Source organism: Maylandia zebra, linkage group LG11, assembly GCF_041146795.1.
Source record: "Maylandia zebra isolate NMK-2024a linkage group LG11, Mzebra_GT3a, whole genome shotgun sequence".
Lineage (NCBI taxonomy): Eukaryota > Metazoa > Chordata > Actinopteri > Cichliformes > Cichlidae > Maylandia > Maylandia zebra.
This window is the reverse complement of record NC_135177.1, coordinates 7193315-7218446: the sequence shown is the minus strand read 5'-3', so window position 1 is coordinate 7218446 and position 25132 is coordinate 7193315. Positions and strand designations below refer to the sequence as shown.

Genomic DNA, 25132 nt, shown 5'->3' with positions numbered 1-25132 from the left:
TTCTTAATACTTCACTGTATGAGAGCTGAAACTCAAGGACAACAAATACATTCGTGGAAGGAATGCCAAGACTGCTAACCACACATTCAAGAAATATGGAAATATTTAACTTGCAAAGCCCCCATGGGGAACGCAGCAAATAAGACGACTAAAGATAGAAAAGTAAAGTTTCTTGTGCTTTCACATTGTTTTACACCCTGAAGATAATTTACAAAGTGTAAGCAGAAAGTAGGAGTGTGCAGTGTAGTGAAATGAACTCAGATAAACATTCTCAAGCACACACAGAAAACTTCTCAGTAAACCTAAGACAAGTATTCTCCAGCGAGGAACTCCCATCTTTTGTGTCCCGCGTCTAGCATGACAGTGTGCGCGTGTGAATTCCATTCCGCGGCTAAAAATAGAACATCTGTTTCCCATAGTTCCTCCCCACCAACACACGGGAGCCTATAGACCACGGCCATCCTTCAAAAATGATCTGTGAGCGTAACCTTCTGTGGGACCTTTTAGCTGCAGGCGATCCTTCAGAGCCCTCTGCTCTCCTCTGGGGCTGGATTTCAGCTCAGTGACCTATGACCTCTTCATAAAGAAGCCCTTTGGAGAATGACAAAGAGCCTGACCGACCAGCTGTCCCTCTAAACCTCCATAATCACTTGTCTGTCAGCAAGCGCTCACTCAACATGTATATCACAGACATGAATGCATTCAAAAGGGAATGGGAGCTTAAAGTATCTGCACAAGCTGCTCTGGAGCACACTTTGTTTTTGGGATCAATTTATCACCGTTGCCATTCTCTTTTGTCCAACACATATAAACTGTCGCTCAAATAAAGCCTAAAAATAAATGTTAACACATTATAAGCAAAGTGTTTTTGCTTTTTCAATTAAAAAATTGAAAATCCAAATTGAAGACTGTCACTCCAGAGCAACTCTCGAAGCCACGGTGAAGTAATTCCGTCCATTAATAGACCTGTGGTCAAATATACTAACGTGTTGCACTAAAAAGTACTGTCGCTATTTACAGAGAGCGCAATCACAGACTGTAAGTGGTGGGAAATCTGAGATTTTTGCGACTTAACCTGTTTCATATGTTTTTCTGGGAGTTCCTTTTTCACAGGACAAAATATAAACAGAAGAATATTTAGATCACGCGCACAAATTGATTTTGAATGAACTGTGAGTGCACCAGTGAGTGTTCAGAAAACAGGGCAGCCTTTGCAAATCACCCATAAAACTAACCACACCTACGAGCGCCATTATGGGATTCCACTAACGCGCTATTTTAGTCCGTTTAGGAAATCTGTCGTAAATGTCATAATTCTGACAGTCTTTGAAAATACCCAGGTCCCAGTGCTAGAAGCCTCTATTCTCAGACAGCCAGGCATGTAATAATGTATCCCATCTGGTCAATTATTAAAGTTGTTCATCTTCCCTCAAGTGTGGCTGGAGTTCCTGCCTTGTGAATTCTTTCATCCTCTCCATGCACCTTGGAAGCAGGTGAAGTTGTGCCAGAAAATTTTTGCTGCGATTTTCCATCTGATCACAAAAGTCATACATAATCCAGTGTAACAGCACATTATTGCAGGGTCTTCACCTTATAATATAAAGCGCTTTGAGGAGACTCGGTTTGTGATTCAGTGCTACATAAATAAAACTGAATTGAATTGAATTAATAATGACATGAAAGGAAACGTGCTCTTGACAAGTAAAGACTAAATTCGACCTGTCTTTGCAACGACACTAACCAGAGTTTCCAGACAGACGTGCACCTTCTAAGTGCATGTACCAGCGGCAGCATAGACAGTGTTTGTTGGCAGTGACGGTGTAACAGTGCAGGTTAAAGAAAGCAATGTGCATCGATTGTGATGACAACAAAACACGGCTGTACGTAATGAATGTGCGACGCATCCATCTAGCTTGATGGCGCATTAACAGTCAATGAGCAGGAACGCTTCACCCAGAGCGAACTTCAAACTCAAACCACAACGCCTCGGCAGAGGAGTGTAATTGCCTCTTAAGTGGCCCGGTACTTTTTGTTTTGACCTTTGCGTTGAGTGCACGTAAAGTAGTGAAAAATGTCACAGCTGCCTAAGTGCAGTAATCAAAGCCACTGACATTTCCACACTCAAGTCAAACGTGTTTCTCGGCACCAGCTCCATCAGTAACACTGGGACACTACACACACACACACACACACACACACACACACACACACACACACACACACACACACAGAAACAAATAAATTCTGTCTGACTAAAAGTGCAACAGTGAATATCTATATTGTTATGCATATCTTTTAGATGTTAGCACTGATGCGAGTAGCACTCTTGCATGTTTATATGAGTGGGCCCATACTTTCAAAGTGTTTCCACCTCAAATTAAAGCCACGTGCTACACAAAAGCAGAAATTATAGCATAACACTTTGTTTTTACGCCATTAAACAAACCATCAGCGGCGCTGCGTGTTTGCATGAGCAGCCCTTTATTGATTTTGTGGCATGTTCTCCTGTTTGCACGCGACAACCAGGCAGTTTTGCTAACTTTCCAATGAACCCGGCATAGCGTGTCTTTACAGCACTACGTTCTACTTTTATTCTTGGGCTATAACAATTTTTCATGATAAAGTGATCAAAATAAATCCTTTTTTATCCCTAATTATCTTACTCTGAGCAATCCTCAGCATTTTAACTCTTGTCCCTTTAAGCCTACCATTATTCAAACCAGAAGGTTAAGCTAACGTTCTTCTCACGGGCTGTCCTCTGGCTTCACCTCGGCAATCTGAATATGCTACTCATAGGCACCATCTCCTCCACCTGCAGGTGCAGAGGTTCAAAACTCCAACCAAAAACCATCCTGTCTCATACTGATTGACAGTTTTAAAAAGAAAATCAGGTCCAGAACATCTGCAGGAACAAAGATACAGCAGGACATGTTTTGGTAAATGTTACACTTTTTGCCTGAATATGGTGGATAAAGTCTTTCAAATAACAACTGTATGTATATGCTTTGCTATCGTTGCATGACACAAAGGCACTGAAAGGCCGGATGATGTGAAGAACCTGTGCTGTCAGGAAATACCAAAGGTTACATATCTCCCTGTGTCATCACTCACAGCTGCTTTTATATGTACAAATTCAGCTTGCAGCACTTGCAGCTTTGCTATAAGCAACATGTGACAAGTCATTTAATCTCACATACAGCTTATATTGTTATATTCTGACTCCTCAGCACACTCTTTTATAAATTAAACAACCTTTGCTTTTAGCTTTAGCCTAGCTGAAAATTCGGTTTCATCAGTGCTCTGCTGACTAAAAAGTCCTCTGAGAATTGGCGTGAACAAATAAACATGATGCTGTTTAGCTACTGATGGGCTCAAAAAAAAAAAAAAAAGAAAATGTAGCCACTGTTGTTTTGAGTTTTTTCTCTAGTAAAGCAAGGAAAAGTGCTGATAACTTTCTTACATAACTAAGAGTTTAGAGCAGTCTAAAGCCTGAGCTTTTGCCTCACAGGGATTACGTGTACACACACTGACCTCATTATTTGACATTTTTACCATGGGTCATCCCATGTCAGCTCACCAAATGCTTCCAGCCTGCCTGTCTCTGATTTCCCGGAAGAAATTACAGGGTGACGATACAATTTTGAAGTTTCCACTGTTATTTTCCTCATAAAAATCTTTTTGTGATGAAGTTGGGGTCATGTTGAAAGCATCAATTTTTGTGCTTCCATAGTTAAGGCTATACTGGATTAATGGTTCATACATAAGTTAGCCTAGTGCATGAGACACACATTATAGAATAGACTTTCTGTCACAATTATTAGACTACACATTCTGAGGCTGCAGAAGATATGATATCATTTATGATATAATATCATAAATTTTGGATATGTTGCTATCAGACACCAAATCTTCCTATAAAAGTCAATTAGAAATTGTTAGATGATGATGTCATTCTACTGGAACATTATAATAGACTCAAATATGCTAGTGCAGATTGTGCTATCTAACTTTCAAGCAAAATCAAGCGTTGAGAAATTTTATATTAAACTTTTATATACATTTTTTTTTTTTTACATTCTTTTATATTGAAATGATCAGGCTGAAAATGTTTCTGAAAATGTAAGTAATTGATATGTTTGATGAACATCTGTTGTGTTGGGACCTTGAGAGGCACAGAAACAACATTCAAGCTCCAGATAGGAAGGGCCCAGCCAGACGGTGGATTCAAATCCAAGACTTTTAATACCTTTTTATACCATCTAAGAATATTTTTTATATTCAAACCTAAAGTGAGCACTGAATTAGTATTTGAAGTCTTGAAGACTTCTAGGTTGAACAAAGTAAGAGCAATCCAGACCGGAAAAACATCCAACTGCCTTCCTAAGTGTCTGTCTGTTCTCTTATCTCTGTATATTTCTCACTTAAATTACTTTTTTCTCTTTCTCCCTGCCTTTGGCCATAAATCAACAGTTACATAAACTGCCTTCAAGTTAGTTTCCACCAGTGCTAGATGAGACTCCCTTAAGTACAAAACAGGATGTTATAGAAGCCTGGCTCGTACAGTTCAGCTGAGCATGTGTGTAGCAGAATTAAACTTCTCCAGGTTTTTCGGCGGATGTGGGCATAAACACATCGCTCAAACGTCTCTGTGTGAGTGTGGGCTCGGTTGCTAGAACACGAGACGGGAGAAGGGTCGACTTTTTCCATGATATAACCGTATTAAATCAGCTGAGACCGAACATATAAATACACGCGAGCTTGGAGAGGCTACATTTGCGCTCACCTGGGTCCAGCAATAACGTTCTCATTCATGTGCACTGAACAGAAACAGAGCCAGTGATGTGCACACAACCAACTGCCAAACTCTGCTCCTGTCACACACCTGAAACCACACACACGCTTGCATACACACTGTGTACGCTTGCAAACTCGCACTTTTACACAGGTGATGCAGCTGATGTTTGCACAGAGCTCTGAAGCTGCAGAGCAGATGAAGCACATCAGCAGCCTAAGAAATAAACAGCTTCAACTAATGATTATGATTATGCAATTCTCTAATATTGCACTGTTTGCTAAGGCATTGTTAGATTTAAAGCCAAAAAAGTGCATTTAGTATGCCTGGGTTCCTTAAAGTAGATCAGTATTTATCATTGGATGACATATTTTATGTATGATGGTAGAAAAAGAGCATTCCTGCCTCAGTTTTGGGGGCATTTGGCCCTTTTTGATTTAGAAACAGACAGAAAGCTGTTTTACAGTTTAGCTATCAGATGCAGTTAATCACTGTTTTCACGCAGCCACTCACACGGAACAATGAATAAAACTGCGATCTGGGCGTGAATTTGATTTTTCAGCTGTATACTGCTACCTTTCTCTGTATTTTAATATGTGTCTCCTCTCTGCAAACATGCTTTCATACTGCCAACATTCCCAGCCTGTTGAACAGATATGAAGACAGATATAATTTCTTTCTGTCCCTTGACTCATGCGGCCCATTTTGCAACAAGGTGAGACCCTCAGGCTTTCAGGACATTTGGGACTGCTTAACATGGAAGCTGCACTTAAAGTAGAGCAACGTATGCCTTCAACTGTAGCTTGCACAAATTATTACGTGGCAAAATTCATTCAATTTCAATGTTTTTGAGGTCAGTCTAGGAATAATCAGCTGATAATCCATCTGAAAGGGGGCATAAAAAGGAGTGACTTATGTCTGTACTGTTTATTTGCCTAAACCATCTTATCTAATAACATTCACAGATAACAAAATCTTTTTAAATGGACCATTTATGGTATTCTACAAAGACCACACTTTGAATGCAGTACACACACACACACACAATTAGGCGAGTGCTAATTTGTGCCCTAATATTCTGTACAGAGGCGGACATTTCATTAGATGACACTTTAGATACAGTGACAGAAACCGGTTACATGCTTTTGGCCGATCTCCACTTCATTCATTTGGGAGGAGGGAGGCACTGCTGAGGAAAGGATGAGAGGAAGAGATAAAGTCTCGCAGTTTAAGAGAAGCAGCGAGAGAGACAGAGGGAGGGAGGAGGACTGACGAGTGGATCCAAACCACTTGTTATCCGCATTTCCCCTTCTTTCCACCCTATTTGGGCTAAATACTAGCTGGCATGCTTTTGTGAGAGGCATGCAGGGAGGTGGGGGGGTGTCTGGTGGTGAAAAGGGGAGCTTGTCAAGCTTGCCAAGAAAAGTCAGCAAAAAAAGAAGAAAGAAATAAACTCCTCTAGACAAAAAAAGCTCTTCTATCTTTCCATTATTGATTTGTTTTAAAAAAAACAACAACAACCATTTTTGTAGTGCATTTCTCTGAGGCTTTCCCATCCCCTCTGAGGGGGGCAGGTGGCAGCTGCTCTGCCCCCCACCACTTCCCCGCCTCTGACTCTCTGGCAGACAGAGTACGAAGCTCCAGCCCACACTACTGCCTGTAACATTAGTAAAGCTTTGAAGAAAAAGCCATGTGGAGCTCCACACACGGCCCCATGTAATGTTCACACTCTCCTTCCTTCTCTCTTCTATCTGTGCACTCACTTCCTGCAAGGGCTTCGAAAACAGATCCGCCTGTGTTTGCTGCAAAAGAAAGCAACTAGTCTTCAAGAGCCGACCCTGAGCGGGGATCTCCCTCGAAACCCTCCGACATCACCTGGCATTTCTGCACTTAATACATTCCGAAGTTTAGATTGAAAGGTGACAAAAAAAGCACTCTTGACACACACACACAGTGTCATTTGCCACTTCCCTTTTGCACGGGTACGTGTTTTAAGTACACGAGACGAAAGCCATCCTTGATCCAGCTTTAACTTCACTGCACACTGTTCCAGAAGCAACCGCTGGCTGATAAAGCACACAATACACACACACAAAAGAGAAAACACAGGAAGCTTACCTCACTTTGTAGCAATGTACAAGCTGTTCAGCAGTCCATCACCCAGCACTTTCTCTCTAGACTAACTTTGTGGCACTAGCAGCAGCAGCAGCAGCAGCAGGAGGAGGAGGAGGAGGAGGAGGAGAAGCAACAGGCGAGAATAAAAGAAAGCACCAGAGAAAACAAATATGAAGCAAGAACGAGAGGGGGGGAGAACAGTCGAGAGGGGGTAGGAGGAGAAGAGTGCCTGAGAGAGTGAAGCAGAGCTGACGGTGACTGACTCCCAGACTCTCCTAGTCTGAGAAGGTTTATTCAAAGCCCACAAACTAATTGCTTCTCAGACTGCTTGCCTGCCTCCCAGGCCTGACGTCAGCAGTCACATGACCTTGCTGTGGTGTGGAGGGGAAATGAAAAGGGGAGGGCAGACAGCGAGTCACAGAGGGAGAAATAAAGAGACAGAGAAAAAGACACAGGGAGAGAGAGTGCGAGAAGGAGAAGCCGGTGTTGCCTTGGTAACAGGAATTCTGCACCACAATGATTTCAATAGGTCATCTGACACACAAATGCACGCACCACACACACACAGATTCTTAGTGTTAAAACACAGACTCACGATGAGCAGTTGGAGCGAAGGAAGAGGTAAGAGAGAAAAGGAGAAGTGGAATAAAAAAGTTTCTGTTTCTCCAAATCTTATTCAAAAATGTGTTACAAAAAAAAATCACCACTTCACCCGCCCGTACAGTGCCTGTCTGTAAAGCTCAAGTTCGAAACCTTCCATATATGTTGCGTTGGCTTCCAGAGGTAACTGTTCACTTCTGTTGTTTATGCTGAAACGTCTAACAATACTCAATTTCTGCAGGACCCCAGTGATCTATTCAAGACGTGACTACTAAAATAAGTGTGTGGAAGTGAATAAATTATTAATATACCCACATAAACTTACCAAGTTTCATTGATTTAGGGAAGAAGAGACAACAACAGCTGAGTTTCAGTTGTGTCTCTGTTTTAATGTCATTATACTGTAAAATTAAGCTGTAGATACAAAAAAAGGAGCAGTATGATTATACCTCCGTGTTTTATTGGAAACACTACATGCACTAGAGTTAATGAGGCACATCAGCCTGATTCTTTCAGGTAGCAGTGTTTGGTTGAAATGTGCCACAAATGTCCTTTTACAGGAAATAACACACTGATACTCAAGTGGTTTTGAGGTGGAGACTTGCAGGAGAAAACTGATGCCACTCACACACGAGGGGTTAATTTTGAATGTTTTAGTCAGCAGCTTGTTAACCAGACATAAGAGCAGGGAAATGGCTCTGTGCAGACATAACAAAATCCATGTGTAAACATGTGTACAGTTCAGTAATTTATGAGTGTGAATATGGAAGACAAAGGCTCTAGGACGGTTCTGGTCTCAGCAAAAAAAACCACAGACTTCATACAGGAGATGGATGTTACTTTGGGTCTGCCAAACTTAGACAAGGTGGAAGTGCCTTAAACCTGCTTTCTTTCTAATGGCCAACAGGAGGTGTATCTTCTGACTCCTGAAACTAGTCCCCCCCATCCAAGGCACACGACTGTTCAAAACATCTGCTTATAGGAGGCAGCCAATCAGAAGTGTTAAATTAAAGGGATCGCAAAGGGAGCTAAAACAGCTTGTTTCAGAAAATGAATGGTCTGAGGGGGTGAAACAAAGCCGTGTACACGATAAATTTGGATTGTTTTGAATTTACTGTAGTTGACAAATAGAAATTTACAGCTAGAATCAAGAAATGACCTAAATAGGACATTTCTGACATAGTGAAGCAGGCTAACAGATTTCACAGATAACAAATCATTACACGATATAAAGAAAGACAAGAACATCCCATTGATATACTTTGGCATGAACTTAAAGGCTTTCTTTCTAAAAACTGCATTTTGTATTTACTTAAGTTATCTTTGACTAATATTAAAATTGTTTGAGGTGTCAAATGTACAAAACAAAGTTATCATGAACGGGGCAAATACTTTTTGCAGCACTGTAGGTGCAAATATGTTTTTCTTTTTGTACTAGCAATTTTAGCATTAGCATTACATACTCATTTGTTGAAGGGTCATTACACTACCATTTCCAAAATGTTGTTTGCATTGTATTAAGTGTAACTGGGCCAGAGCCCAGTACGAGACAGCGAGACAAAAAAATGGCCAAAGAACCTCCTTGTCCCCCCTCCCTCCCTACACTCATCCAGTCTGTGAGTATGAACAGCTTTGGCATGATAACATCATTTGAATAGCATCTGCTGGCCAGTTGAAAGGAGTGCATTGGGGCCCAGAACAGGGTGGGGATGTGTGGAGGGTGGGGGTGAGGTCAGCCAAGAGAAAAGCACCCTCGGGTTGAACTACTGTGAATAAGGTTATGTATGAATGAGTCAGAGGCACAGAGAAAGAGACTAAAGAAAGAAAAACAGGGTGAAGAGAAGCTACAGAGTGCAAGGAAAAGTCATTCGGAGAGAGAATTTAGAGAGTCTGTCAGGCTGGTAAAGTGACTGAAAGACATATTAGACTAAAGTCTGAGTCCTGGGATTAGTGGGCTGGCTGGTGATGCCTTAAGGTGAATGCAAAGTCTTTCAGAATATGATTTGACAAAGGAGGTGGGAGAAAATGGTATTTATTATAACCACTGACGGATGATGATGACTGCTGTGAAGTATTTTTTAACGCAGGAGATAAATAAACATGCTGCAGTAAAATTGTATCATCCAGGATGAAAAATGCATACAGAACCATATAACGGAGTGGCCACTTGAAGCTCGCACTAAAACTAATCAATCCTCAAAAATCTGGATTTCAAATCCAATCAGCATAACACATGGCTTGGGTCTCTATAGCGAAAATAGCCCATCGAAATAACTGGATTATGGGCGTGTGTTATAGGCATCATATGAGTCTGTCCTTTTGTCCGTATTCACAATGTTGTGAAAACCTTTAAAGCATGTTTAAAATAATTACCTAAAAATAATATTGTGCAATTAACAAGAACCTGCGTCCAAGCTCGGGACAATTTGCAGAGATGTGGTGACATAAAACCACATGGATGAGTCTGGGTTTGGCGGTTGCCAGGAGAATGGTACTTAGTTTGACCGCACTGTGACAAGTTTGGTGGCGGGGGATTATGGTGTGGTGTTGTATAGTTGTAGTCGGGCCCCTTAGTTACAGTGAAAGAAACTCTTAATGCTTCTTAATGCATACCAAGACATTTTGAACACATTTATGCGCTTAACTTTGTGCGAATAGTGTGGAGATGGCCCCTTCCTGTTCTAACATGACTACGCACTATTGCACAAAGCAAGCCCCATAAAGACATGGATGAGCAAGTCTGGTGTGGAAGAACTTGACAGGCCCACACAGAGTCCTGACCTCATCCTGGTAGAACACCTTTGGGATGAATAAGGGTAGAGACTCCGAGCCAGGCCTCTTGTCCAACATTGGTGTCTGACCTCATAAATGTGCTTCTGGAAGAATGGTCATATATTCCCATAAGCACACTTGTGGAAAGTCTTTCACGTGTTGTTGAAGCTGTTACAGCTGCAAAGGGTGGGCCGAAATCACGTTAAACCCTATGGATTAAGAATGCCATTGCACTTGAGTTCATATGTGTGTGAGGCACATGAGCCAACACTTTTGGCTATATAGTGCATCTATTGTGCTGCATATAGCGCTGTGGAAACACTTTATGTACATATTTCCAGAAAACAGATGCATTACTGTAGACCACCTGGTGTGGCTGCTTTCGAAGCAGAACTTCTACATGCATGCAACCAGTTTCTGGGTATTTGTGTTTGTGCGTGTGGTGTGTATGTTGTGTGTGGATAACAGGCACTAGAGAGAATTCCTTCCTCCTGAAGACTCAGGAAGCAACAGCCTGGGCGGAAGAGAAAACAACAACTCTTTCCAAGGCAAACCCTTCAGAAGTTCTTCCTCTGGAAACGGAAACAGTCCCTGAACACTGTGTCAGTGTTTCAAACACATTTCTAAATAACTCCATTACTGTTTAACTTGAGTTTCTAAAATCAGCTGAAGGCATTAAAATAAACTAAGGTTAGAAACAATGAAAGTTCCTGAATTGGCAAATCAATCAAAACAAGCAGTGCATGAATGCATTCTTATGAGTGGGTTGAAGTTTTGGTGATATTAATATCAGCAGCTGGGCTGGAGGTATTACATAACAACAGCTTATAAAATGGATAATCAGCAGGTCAGCTGAGGAAGGCCCATGATTGTCAACAAGGTTTTGAGTTGTACTGGGGCATTAGTGTTTGATTACGCACTATATTACAGGTCTATTTCTGTGCTACCAATAACAGAGAGAACATTGATTATTGCAGAAAAATCTGTCAGTGCACTTGGTGTCCTGAACATTTGATGTGGTGTGAAATCATTTTAAAACAAAGTTTATAACAAAGGACAACAAAACAGTAAATTTTATTCTGACTGTGGTACTATTTCTGCACTAACCTTTACAGTGAGATATTGCGATTAAAGCTTGGGATGCACGCAATGTGAGTAGTAGCGATCCAATAGCATAAAGACAGAGACCTATGGCTGCAAAATGGCCCATTTTATAATTAAAATATACCAGTAATATTAATAAAAGCATTAGAGAGCGTTTAGCAAGAAGGTTCCGGGACACTCTGCAATCTAGCTGGCAGTTAAGAACATTATCTACTAACCATATATAACAATGGGCTGGCATTGAGGACAGGGTGTAAACCCTGTCAAACAGAACTTGGAGCAGAAAAAAAATGAAAAGATTTTGCTTGATAAGAATTACTTTCACATATCCTGATATGAACTTTGCCCTTGTTTAAAATTAACATTCAATATTATGATCTCACATTTGTACGACATGAAATAAGGAAAATATTATTGTTTTCTTTTAGGATTTCTTGTGAAATTCTAGCATAGGGGTAAATAAATGCTGATTTCGCATGAACTGTTGCTCCATCCTTATCAAGAACTGCTTGGAACAGCATGAAGCATTTCTGTCACTGCATGTCAGATACTGTTAATTGGTATTACAGATAATGTGGCATTGCACAATTGCAAGTCTTGCATTTCTGTGCAAGTTCCAACTGCAACACACACGTATGGGAATCAGCAGAAACCTGGCTGGCAGAGAGGGAAGTGAAATCATCTCCCACACACCATATGGTTATGAATGTAACAATGCACTGTCCTAAGAGGAGACAGAAGACATCCACATGCCCACCACCAACCATATAAATGTGCAGTCATGCAGAAAATCCCATTGGGAAAAATAACCTGTAAAAAAATGAAAAGAAACCCGCAAGGAGGTCACTTGACTGCAAATCCTCCTTCACCCTATAGCAGTTGGAGTCAGGGAGTCTGGCATATAAAGTATATACACAAAGCTGTTCTTATAGCCATACGTTCAATTCACAAATCTCACTACACTCAGTAGAACCACTAATCAAAAGCAAATCTCTTCCTTGTGTGTTATGCAACTGCAACACAAGGGGAGGGCAGACTGATGCGCCTCGCTGAACAGGCTAATCCAACATATCACACTGTTTGCCAAAGCACATGACGACAGCATCTCAGAGGTCTGTGTAGTGCAACAAAACACATATGGTAATGCATATTAATTTAATATAAAACATCAGTTGAAGGAGAAAATGATTTGTGCACAAAGTTAAAAAGAACTTGAAAGAGATAAAAACATAAATACATGTCTTTGAGATTGATTAGCTGCAACATTGAAATGATTCATCGCATTAAGGCTGTTATTTCTTTTGCAGACGTTGTTTATATGATGACAGGTATCGGACTGGGAGCAGACCCTACATGTGGACACTGACAGTCAGACAGTAGAACACAGTGAACAAGTGAGTACATACAGATGATAACACACAGGAAAAAGGCAAACTGGGAATAGAGCAGTGTCACTAGGCAACAAATGAAAGTAGTCATAGCCATGCTAGCTGCTGTGTGAGCCTGCATTTGGGCACAATTCAGCTAAACTGTAACATTAACATTACTATGAGGAGCTGGGTGTTAAGAACAACATGTCACCCTTTCATTTGTAATTTCCACGAATGAGACATTGGGAGCAATAGACGTTTCAACAAATTGTTGTCAGAGTGGCTATAAATGTATCAGGAAATGTAGACAGAAAAATGTTACAATTAATAGGTCTAATTTTGCTCATTTCAGATGTCACTAAGTAATAAACTACTACAAATACACAAACGTATTAACTAATTTAGGCTAATCAAGTAAATAAATGGGTGGTATCACATGGAAATACTGTATCAGTAATCACAGCCAGAGTAAGGTTATAATTCTCTTTTCTTTCCATTCTGTAGAAACTATGAAAATATGGCAACCAACCAAATGAGAACTGAAACGTTCATCAGCTTAAACTGCATGTCAATCAATATGATTTTATCATCTTTGGTCAGTAGCAGATTTGGCACAGTTCCCTGTGGTCTGCATGGAAGACATCGACTTGTCTGCAAACACTAGCCAATAGGGGTGCAACGATACACAAAATTCACGGTTCGGTTCGGTTCGATACTTTGGTGTCACGGTTCGATATTTTTTCGATACAAAAAAAAAATTCATGCCTTTTTAATTTGTCATTTATTAAATTTTCACGGCACATTCCGCAACACATCTCTGTGCGTTCATCATTTGTTTGAAGCCAGCTCACCTCCTGCAACTACTTTTCCGAGAATACGTGCTTCTTTTGTGGTTCGGACTCCTTCTGACATTTCTTTGGAGTTCTAAACAAATGTCTGTCCTCCTCCTGAAAATCTTATGTACGCAAACACGCGTTGCAACTTCATATCTTGTGCGCGTCTTTTATTTTGACAGCGAATGCGCACCTGCGGACCACTTATGTGCAGCCCTGGTTATATAGCTCGTCATATTGCAGCCACAGAAATTCTTTTGTCCATGAAACCATAAAGCTGCACTTTCTTTTTGCCTTATAGTCTGATTTGTCATAACTTTTCCGTTTTGTGGTAAGCTTTTCTTTGGCTGTCACTTCTTCACCCTGACCTCTCTTATTTGGCTCAGCAGAACTAAAATATATATCCTGCTGCTTTTACACACGCACTCACATAAGCTCAGCGATTCTCTGCACGATCAACCTCTCACATGTTTAAGCTTGCTGCGGGAGATTTCACTTGTCATGTTTGCATAGTAAGCTAACGATTGATAAGACGATGTCAGAGGAATTGGTGCGCAAATTATCATCACTCACCAATCAGTAGTGAAAGCAAAAAACAAGCGCAAATTCAAACGCGATTTCAATATGTCACATATTGACAGTGGCTCACCGATGCCAATGACATAATTACCCAGCTACATTTCCGAAAGAATGCAAAAGCATTGACATATATTTTTCCTTCCTATGATAGGCCGACGGGCAGGGCAGAGATAGATTTTGGTAGCCCGACTGGAAAAATCGCTAGCACCGGGACGTCGGGCTAGCGATTTTGTGAGCCCTGTATCTGATTGAGGAATCACTCATCTTTGGAAAAGAGAGTTTATTACAGAGAAATGTCTCTTTCCAAAATAAAAGCTATACTATACGCTTCTTCTGGGCTATATTCTCAGCAGCATATTAAACATATCAGGTCCCCATAAGGAGAATCATGTGCTAACGGCTGTCTAAATGACTCGGGTAAAGTTTGTAGCATGCGTGCTTGTTGTTTTTGTCGGCTTCCACTTGTCTTTGCACTAGGATGATGTCCGCGTAAATGTGCAGTCGTATTCGTTGTGTTCCCACTAGTGCTGTCAGCGTAAATCTCGTTGAAATGACGTTAACGCCACAACATGGCAAATCTCCGTTAATGAGCTACCGCGGATCGCCCCGTGCGTGGGGCTGGATGGCCAACACGTTAATGAGCTAACTGCGCTAACACACTAGCTCCCACCCATGTAATTGAGCATTGCATGGCACATCCAACATACTGTTTTACTTTAGTCCATGACGCGCTTACCTTCAGGGTCATACGTCACATGAAAACCAAAATAGTTCCAAACGCCAGATCTGAATGAGGGTGGGGGAGGTTCAATTTGCCACGAGCTTAGCTTCTGTCTCGCTAGCTTGCCCTGCGCTCAGTGAATCTGCGTTCGACTACTCCGCCTAGGCTGCACTGTCGAGCGCAGATCCACTGAGCGCTCAACACAGACAGCATCATCAGAAGGAAAGTTGATAAAATAAATTAAAAATTTATTTTGTATTGTTCGATACATATGCGTACCGAACCGAAAGCACTGTATCGAACGGTTCAATATCGATACAAGTATCGTTGCACCCCTACTAGCCAACCATTTGCTAAGCAGTTGCGAAACTGTTTGATGGAAACTAGAAACTGAGACAGCTGGGCTTCAAACTAAAAGCTGTGCAATACCACTGAAACCAACATCTTTTAACATCTGCAACTTTTACTTTGAAGGTGAACTGTCTCCGTTTCTGGTTTACACTGCAATTTCTCAAGTTTCCACTTGGTTAGCAATCTGCAAGCAACCATAGCAATTCACCCAGTTATAGCCAGCAACTATTCGCAAACTGGTCCGAGAATACGTATCTGTAACAAACCCACAGCAGACCCGGGTGCACGTTCATGCTTTCAAGCATCTCTTTATTAGAACTCAAGGTTGCCATTCACGACACACATAGAGCTGCAGCTCTGCCGATGCCAGCTCAACATAACAAACAACCAACAACAACAAACACAGGACCCAGTACAATATTTAAGTTGGCGCGGCATGATTGCCGTGCAGGTGTGTCCGCCTTCAGCATGCCGCCCTCAGACTCAGCCGACTGTCGCACGCCTCGCCCTCCGGCCGAGCGGGCTCCCCTGGCACGGGGACCTCGGGCTCCTCCTCCTCTACTGAACCCAGTGGTTGCTCCGTGGCCCTCCTACGGGTAGCAGGAACAGGCGCAGGCACAAGCCGGGTACAAGCCGCTCCCACCCGAGGAGTGGGGATGGGTGCGGTGGGAGGCTGCTCAACATAACAAACAACCAATAACAACAAACACAGGACCCAGTACAATATTTAAATCAGTGGGGCATGATTGTGGATGCCGTGCAGGAAGTCATGCCCCGCCACAGTATCTTTCCCTAGTGACTGGAGGTTGCCAATCAGCTTCCTGCCCCAAGTGACTAAAGCCTAACTAGAGCACTTGTGGCTCCTAGAGTTTCCAGAAGTTGAATGGGAGGCAGACCCTTCAGCTATGGGGCTCCCCTGCAGTGGAACTAGCTCTTGTGTTCACACGACAGACTCTAATTTGACCTGAAGCAGAAAAATGACTGTACTTCTCTCCTCATATTCATTAATCATATTAATTGTGTATGAGTCAAATGTGTCTATATTTCCTCACAGTCCAGAGAGATGAGAAGATTGTTACTTACAGAATGGATTTATTTAATTCTATTTATAGCTAAAGAGGTGGGCTGTGAAGAAATGGGAAATTTTCAGTGAAAGAAAGGTTTGTTATACAATCGGCAAAGTGTCTCAAGAGTTACTCAATAGCATTACAACCCACTCTTTCCTAAATGATTCAGAAGGCTGAAGACAAGACTGATGACCAGTCTGTCCCATCCCATTGTTTTTTATGGCAGATGGCAGGCTGGATGCAGAGAAAGGATTAAGCAGAGCCCACTGTCTCAGTCTCTCTCTTATCAGAACACAGCAGGTTGGGAGCCAGAAGCAAGAAAAAGCAACATCACCACCTCCCCTATGAGTCACTCACTGGTCCCCTGCTCACTATTACTTAGAGCCAGCACGAACACAATGAATACATATGTAAAGACCCAGCATACAAACACTCCCACAACTGCAACAGTCTTACAGAAATAGAGCCGCTGGGTTCACATACTGATGACTGCCTGCTGGGGAGAAGGGAACAGATAGATGCAGCTCTCCAATCAAATGTCAGACTTGATCAAATTCAAGAAGGAAGCTCAAAGCAGCAGAAGATATTTTGGCATTTTGATTTCTATTCACCCAGAACTTCCAGTGAGTCACGCAGAATTTTTTTCCCCAACTTTGGACAAACACAAAAAGGTTGATGAAAAAGAGCTAACACTGTAAACAGACTGATTGCACTGCAGCGTGCACAGAGTGTTATCCACTTTCCCATTTAATTCTCACATGTGCGTATCTAAACTTTCAATTTAGATACACAAAAAGAGTTCCTGCCCAAAACAGCTAACTGTGATTGCTTCCATTGATAAAATATTATCTGTAAACTGAAATCAAAATTCAGTGACACCCCACCTCCCCTTTTAGATTTTAGATTAGCAGAAGCGGAAGAGGTTCCACTGACTCCAAGTGACCTCAAGCATGAGTGGGGGAGGCGCAGTTGCTGGCTGTCCTTGTTTTTTGCAGTAGACCTCTTATATGGACAAGCTGCAGCTGTCTGTAACTGTGAGAGACATGTCTGTGTGTGTGTGTGTGTGTGTGTGTGGGGGGGGCGGGGGGTGTGGCTAACAACTAAGACTGAACATGTGTGGATCAAAGACCAAAGGATGCTCGGTCCATTTATCTCTTTTAACACACACACATGCACATATTTGTCCGTGTCTTATGAGTAACTGTAACGGCCCTTGTTCAGAGGGAGATCTGGGGGCCTGGGAACTGTGTCGAAATCACACTGGGCTTCCTCTGGCTCATCTTGGAGTCATGGGAATCAACACTGACTAAAAACAACAGGGCTCATGCATGCCGCAGAGTGACAACTCCACATTTCACCAATTCAGACTGGACACAGCAAACCATCTTCACAAGGAAACGGAAAGAGAAATCTCTTCTTCATAATGATGTAGCTCATTTCAACAAGTGTTAGTACTGGAACATTTATATATTTTGTGGGTATCTGTGTCAATGTTCCCAGAAAGAAAAAAACCCCACACACACTAGGTTACTTCTACTCCCAACTGAGAATACCTGCTGCAGTTTCACATTAAAAGCTTTCAATATGGTCAAACACAAGATGACTTGTGTACCAAAGTACTCACAGAAAATACTATGTGGTAATCATAGCCTGTATAAAAGACAGACATGTCTTAAACCTGAATTCTTTGAAGTGGTGAGCAGATGGGCGACTCCCTTGAGTGTAGAAAAACTTGCTGTATTCCTCATTTTCAAAATCAGGTCCACCCCTCGCTTGTCACAACAGGTTTAAAAACACCTAAATCGTGATGATGAAAATGCCGGTGGCTATGTCTCTAAATTATGTACAGTCTATGGTATTTTCACTTAGCTTTTTCAGTTACACTGCTTTCACTATGGCCTTTTGACCCAAGTCAACAGGGCTTGATAAAAAATTATCAGGGTTACACCTAGAATTATGTTCCTGGCCTGTGACCCGTAGAATCAAAACGATCAGATCTTATTTTAAAAGACTGAAAGCGCCGCAAACTGCCACTACTATCAGCACTACTTTGAAAACTGAACAATAGATTGCTCAGTAATTATGAAAACTTTTGTTTTTTTTTAAAAACAGAAACCTCACTGAAGCATTTAGTTTAATAAAGCTTAATCGGCTTAGTGTGCCACGGTGTTCTTTGCCTGTTATAAAAATCTATATTTGTAGGGTTGAAATGCAGAGAAAAGGTTGGTACAAACACGAGTGAGCAATGTGTTCCTCCTGATTACCCCACAGGTTCACAGTGTACCCTGGTTTGCTTTATCACTCTTTCATGTTGGAGGTGTGATAATATTAATGTGGAAAGAAACCAGTGGCTACTGTTTTGTTTTTTTGTGCTAACCTTTACCCTGTACGCTTCTTCTGAGCGTACAGGGTAACGTCTTGATTTTAGAGCACAGGCTTGGTCAGATCTGCAAAAAAACAGGGTGCAGCCACAACAACCTGGTGCTGAATGCCCAGAAGACAGTGGAGATTATTGTGGACTTCAGGAAGCACACAGCCCCACTCCCCCCCATCATCCTGACTGACACCCCCATCACCTCTGTGGACTCATTCCGTTTCCTGGGTACCACCATCACCCAGGACCTGAAGTGGGAGCCCACCATCACCTCCGTCATCAAGAAAGCCCAGCAGAGGATGTACTTCCTGAGGCAGCTGAAGAAATTCAACCTGCCAACACGGACGATGATGCAGTTCTACACTGCAATCATCGAGTCCATCCTCACCTCCTCCATCACCGTGTGGTACGCTGGAGCCACTATCAGGGACAAACAGAGACTGCAGCGTGTTGTGCGCTCTGCTGAGAAGGTGATTGGCTGCAGACTCCCATCTCTGCAGGATCTGTACACCTCCAGGACATTGCGGCGTGCAGCTCGGATCTCAGCTGACCCTTCTCACCCTGGACACAGTCTGTTTGACCTGCTCCCCTCAGGCAGGAGGCTCCGGTCCATTCGCACCAGAACCTCTCGCCATAAGAACAGTTTCTTCCCCTCTGCTGTTGGACACATGAACAATAACCATATGACTGTTCCCACCACTAACACATGACCCTACGCTGTGTCACTGCATCATTCCATGTTTTGGCACTACGTAGCACTCTTAATTCTTATTCTCATGTATATATCTCATGTATAGCTCATGCACATATCTTTCTACGTAGCACTTTTAATTCTTATCCCTACTTTTATTTTTTCATGTCTATTTAAGTGCTATTTATGACACTATTTAAGTGCTATTTATGACACTATGTTTGCACTGAAGCACCGCAGCAATTTCCTAATGTTGTAAACCTGCTCAACATTTGGCAATAAACCCCTTTCTGATTCTGATTCTGAAAATAGTTAAACAAAACTAAGAGTCATCAGAAGCCTATTAGCCCACCACGACACCCATTCATTAATATGATTTATTATCTGTACACCAACACTATCGTACAATATTCTTGTGAAAATAAGGTTTTCATGTGAGTGCACATAGCTAGGTGAAAACCAAGTGCATCCCATGATTCAGCAGCTTGTAGCTTCAATAACTCAAAGTAATCTTTAGTAGGACTCTGTCAGTCTCACACTGTTGTGAAGAAATTCAGGCCCACTTTTCTTGCTTTAGTTGAGGTTTGCAGGCGCTTGTTTATGCACAGAGCTCCCGTTTTCTGGGGGGGGGGGGGGGGAATCTAATATAACTACTGTACATTTCAGAAGGAAATAGTCAAATTAACTTGGAATTATTGGAATTAAGCTTGGTCACTAGGTCTGATATATTTAGAAGAAAAAAACTGGAAGAATACCAAAGCTGAAATCTTATTTTTGAACAGCAAATCCTTCTAAATCTAAAAGTAAGGACAGGCCCAGCTGTGTGCTGATTACTTGAAAGCTGATCAACAATCTATCTGTCTAAACTGTCATTAAGCCTTCAGATTATTAAAAGAAAAATGAGAAAAGAATAGAAATTATCCTTTTTTTAAGACGTCAAAGACTGTCTGAGTACAACGTGCAATGAGGAGTGAATGGAGACTGAAAAAAATGACAATGCAGGACTTCGGTTCATTATTATCCTTTTTACCACAGAGATGAGCCATCTTATAATAACTACCCTTCAATTCCAGGCATCGTTTTTGGACACCGAGCTGCATGACCTTCTCTTTGCAAGCGCAAAGTGTTTGTCTCAGCTTCAACAATGAGAGCTGATGCCATTAAAGCTTTTTCCTGTTGGGCGGCTGCAGGGGAAAGTGTGAGGAAAGCTACCTTCCGTGTTGCAGCGGCTGAGGGAACAGAACAACTCCTGAGGTTCCTGTCCTCTCTCCCCAGGCTTTCTCAAACAACACAATTTTGGCACAGCACAGTGTGGTAGCCACAAACTCTGCAGGCAAACTGACAACTCTGCATGTGTGTGAGAGGGTGTTTGTGTGTCAGTGGAAGCAAAAGAGCATATTCATCATTACACAACAAAGGAAGAATTTTTCTTTTTTCTTTTTTTTTTACGCAGACGCACAGATTTGCTCCCTTTCTTTTCTCACATATAGCCAGCGCTTTGCATTACCTTATGAATTATGGAAAAATAAATTGTTTTTATTGTCAATCATGTAGAAATGTTGAAACAGTATAACTGAATCTCCATGACTTGCTGAGCATTAGCTGTGTGTTTGCAGAGCAGCAGCAACATGAGCCAACTATCTGTATCTACACAGGAAACATTATTGAGCTGCAGGTCACCTGTGTTTTGGCAGAGCTCAGAGCCCAGTACACAGTCACTGTAGCTACATGGCAACCGAATAGCAGAAAGTCTGGTTCACCAAATGACATGTATAAAATATAAAGCTATATCGGCTGCTTTTGGGGCTTTATTTTACAAAATAATGAGAAGTAAAATCTCACAATATGAAACTATGATGATAAGGTGCTCATAATGACAACAGTACTGCAAAACATCTATTCTGTGATACCTGATACAGTGCATTATTGGCGGTGGTGATGATGAGTGTGTGTTTTCTATAAATCTAGAATAAATATTTCTCAAAAATAAATGTTTTAAAACCTAATCTATCAGTGTGTAAAGTCTCACTGCTTAACGCCAGTAAACTGCAGATTGCACTCAACTGAATTATTACTGATACAAGTTGATGATTCAGTGAATATCACTTCCGTCTGATGACAGTAATATGAGTGAGTTGTTGAGCATATCCTGAATATTTCTGTTGCTACGCGCTACTGTTTGTACCACTGTTAGCTGCTGTTAGCCGGAGTTAGCTGCTGTTAGCCGGAGTTAGTGAAGCTTTCTTCAAGGGGATCTAATGTTGTTGGAATCTGACACTTAACAAATAAACTCTGATACAATGTGAAAATATAAACAAACTATTTATCAAAGGAAAAGTTATTTTTAGGATACTCAAACCTAACATTAGCTGGTGTAACGTTAGCTAATTAGCTGTTGTAGCTGCCAACTAGCTGTTGCTATTGTTGGCTCGTTGTCAGTTGTCTGGAGATGATAGAGTTCCATGTCTAATCTGCTGAGAATAAGTAATGAGCCTGTTAATGCAGGTTTTTGTGTTTTAGAGCCTTGACCTTGGTTTAGGAGAAGAGGTCTGAATGTTTTTTAGCTTTGAGTGTGACATACTAATGCTGATTTTTTCAATTCAAATTCTTTCTTTGTAAGACCTAAAACTGACATCATATTAAAAAAAATGAATCTTTATTCAATGCAAAATTTTTGTTACATTTTATAATTTCCCCCAAAACTACATGAAGTTACATCATCTTCTCACTTAAACAACTGAAATGAGGCCCGCTGTTGGCTTGTGTTCATTTGAGAGTGTTGGATAGCTTTAGCTGATTTGTCTTATTTAGCTTTGTAAACATGTCTGCGTTCAGCTAGGTAAAAGTGATTTAAGTGTCTGATTCGGTTTGTTGTTATTAATGTCTTCGCCTGTTGCTATCAGTGTGAGCGGAACTATGTGCCTGCACCACTGTGTTTATGTTGTGTATGCATGAAATGTACTGCATCATAACTGGACATATTGGAGGCTGACCTGTTGGTCATAATTGGATATAGCTGATAATACTTGAAGTTTGCAGATTCTGGCTCATAATGGTAATATAAAAGATTGTAATCCTAATTCTAAAAAAGTTATCATATTATATAAAACTGAGAATTTGTTTTTGCAAATCCTTACATGGTGTTTTTACATGTTTAAACATTTTTTGGAATTGGGTTGTGTGTGCCGTTATCTATTTTAGAAATGCTTTCAGTAAATGTATATTATTTTCCCCTGCTGCCCCTGCAAACAACTTACTTAACTTCTATTCACGTGTTCCTAATGCATAGGGACCAAAACAAAATACGTTGCCACCAGTATATATGAGTAAGAAGCAGCCAACACAATATACTGCAATATTAATACTTTATCCAAATTATAATGGGGGGAATATCTGCACCGAATTAAGATAAATCTGATCCCTCACTTGGCAATAATAGGGATTGTGACAGGAAATAAAAGTGAGATTAATGAGAAAATAAAATAATAATTATCGTTCAGTGATGATGATGGCGCAGTATCATTGCTCTACGCTGTGGGAAGAGTCGAGTGAAAGGGCCTCCGTAACAGCTCCAACTGTAACTCCAAACATGAAGTGTTGCTGCAGTGTCTTTCCCAGAATAGTTATTCAGTGGGAAGGATTTGCAGTTTGGAAGAAAAATAAAGACATAGCACATCATGTGATAACACTTTTTAGTGTTGGGTAATAATATTAGGGAGCTTCTCGATAAACATCTCAAAATAGACTTGCTGATGTCAGAGAAAACATTTCTCTGATCTTTTCTGTGAAAAAAGAGACGCATAATGTAATAATATAACTTTATCACATCACCTTCCAACCAAACAGTAAGCAGGGAGAGAAAAGAGAAATAAAGATCTGAGAACACATTTGTATACAGATAACAGTCAATCCATCAAAACACATTCCCATAACAGTTCCTTCAATCCACCGACGTCTTTGAATCATGTGGCATTATTTGCCCTGGCTTTGTGAGCTCTGGTTTGGCTCAGAGCAATGTTAATAGGCCTATGAGTGAAAGCAGAACCACCAGTGTTTACGCACACTCACGTTCTCACTCTTGCTTGACCGCTCTCTTGCACACACAAACATATGTAGCATGTAGCTGTCCAGGGCTTGAGCATATTTCACACACCATTTGTGACTAAAACAAACATTAATGACCTGGTAGTTGGCCTGTCTGATGTCCGTATATGGAATGTAACTTCTGGCTCAATAACAAAGTTAGTCAGGGAAAAAGAGGAAAGCGCTGAAACAAAACTAATAATAGCATGAAAAATCCATGACGAAGGCCAGTTTTGGTTTTCAGGAGATGGTATTCAATGCCATTACATCATCACGCAGCCATTTAAGCAGGCTAATACGAGCTCACCGTAATGGGCCATTAACCGTTATAGATAGCAGTGTGGCTTTCTAATTTCATCCATTTTGGGTTTTGTGAAGTTGTTTTTTCTTTTTTCCAGTTTCTAAAAGCCTGTGATGGAGTGGCTTTTAGAACCCCCCACCCAACACACACACACACACACACACACACACACACACACACACACACACACACACACACTGTGTTTTCATATCTTTGTGGGGACATCTAATTGACATAATGCTTTAACTAGTCGCTTACCCTATGGAAAATGAATGAATAATCCTAACCCTTAGCCTGAACCTAACCGTCACCCTGACACTAAAATCACATTTTGAGTTTGAAAAATGCTTTCAAACTCGTGGGGACTGGGATTTGTCCCCATAAGGTCTGTTGGTCCCCACAAATACAATAAACGTCCAATTTTTGGTCCCCACAAAGATATGTAAACACGAACACACACACACACCTGCAGGTGCATGCTTTCCATCTGGAAAGTCATGAAAAGGAGGCACAAAGGAAGTAAAATAATTTAGATACAGACACACACACACACATAAGTGTGGGGAGCTAAGGTTGTCTTTGAACAAAATGTGACAACCGCAAGACCTCAGCCTTTCTCTGGTACCATGGCAACATGTTCTATGCATTTGGTAGGTGAGGGAAAGGAGCAGATTCAGGTGTAATCAGTACAACAGTCACAGGGATCCCAGCCATATTGAAATCAGGCAGTGAGTGGTGCACTTTATGAAAATCAATTACAAATTGCTGGCCCCAAAGCAAATCCATAGTGCAGATGAGATGGCATATGGGACACTGTTCTGGATAGATTTCTCATAGTGTTGTATTAAGGGACATGACTTGCATTTTCTGTCTCTAAAACCTTCTGTAATGATCCGTTGTACTCATTCTGAATGACAAAGTTCAAATTAAACGTTTACCTTTTGTGCTTTGTCTTCAAATCTTTAAATTATCCTACCTACACAAGCAGGCGTCATGCACAGGCTGGCCCTGCACCCCAACAGTGGTGGGTACACAACATGATGCAAGTGTGCTAAACAGGAATAACCCTGCGTAGCAAACAAGATTTTAAGGACTGAATGTAAAATAAAAAATAAAATGGCATTTAAAACTACATAATGCAGAGAAAGACGTAACAATGTATTGCTAATCTCCTAGGACACCAGCCCAGGCAGTGTGGGTGTCTGGACGAGACGCGCTTGCTTGCTCATTCGCTCATCTGCTCAATAAAACTGGGCTGCGGCTGCAACGTGTTGTCTCCCTACCATATTTGATGTGGTACACTCCCACATGTAACCCCCTCCTCTTATTCACTCTTCCTCTCACCCTCCCATACTCGCAGCAGACCGGCTGTCATGATT

At 41.4% G+C, this 25132-nt stretch overlaps 1 protein-coding gene across 3 annotated transcripts in view; it reads right to left on the bottom strand.

The window, feature by feature from the left end:
- ncalda (neurocalcin delta a) overlaps nt 1-25132 on the bottom strand; it is a 65609-nt gene that overhangs the window by 29424 nt on the left and 11053 nt on the right. The window contains exon 1 of one of the 3 annotated variants that reach the window (XM_004560045.4): nt 6911-7225. The exons of the other annotated variants lie outside the window; for them this stretch is intronic. The gene's annotated coding sequence lies outside the window, so the exon portion shown is untranslated. Of the gene's footprint in view, nt 1-6910; nt 7226-25132 lie in introns of those variants that run through there. 3 annotated transcript variants of the gene reach the window in all.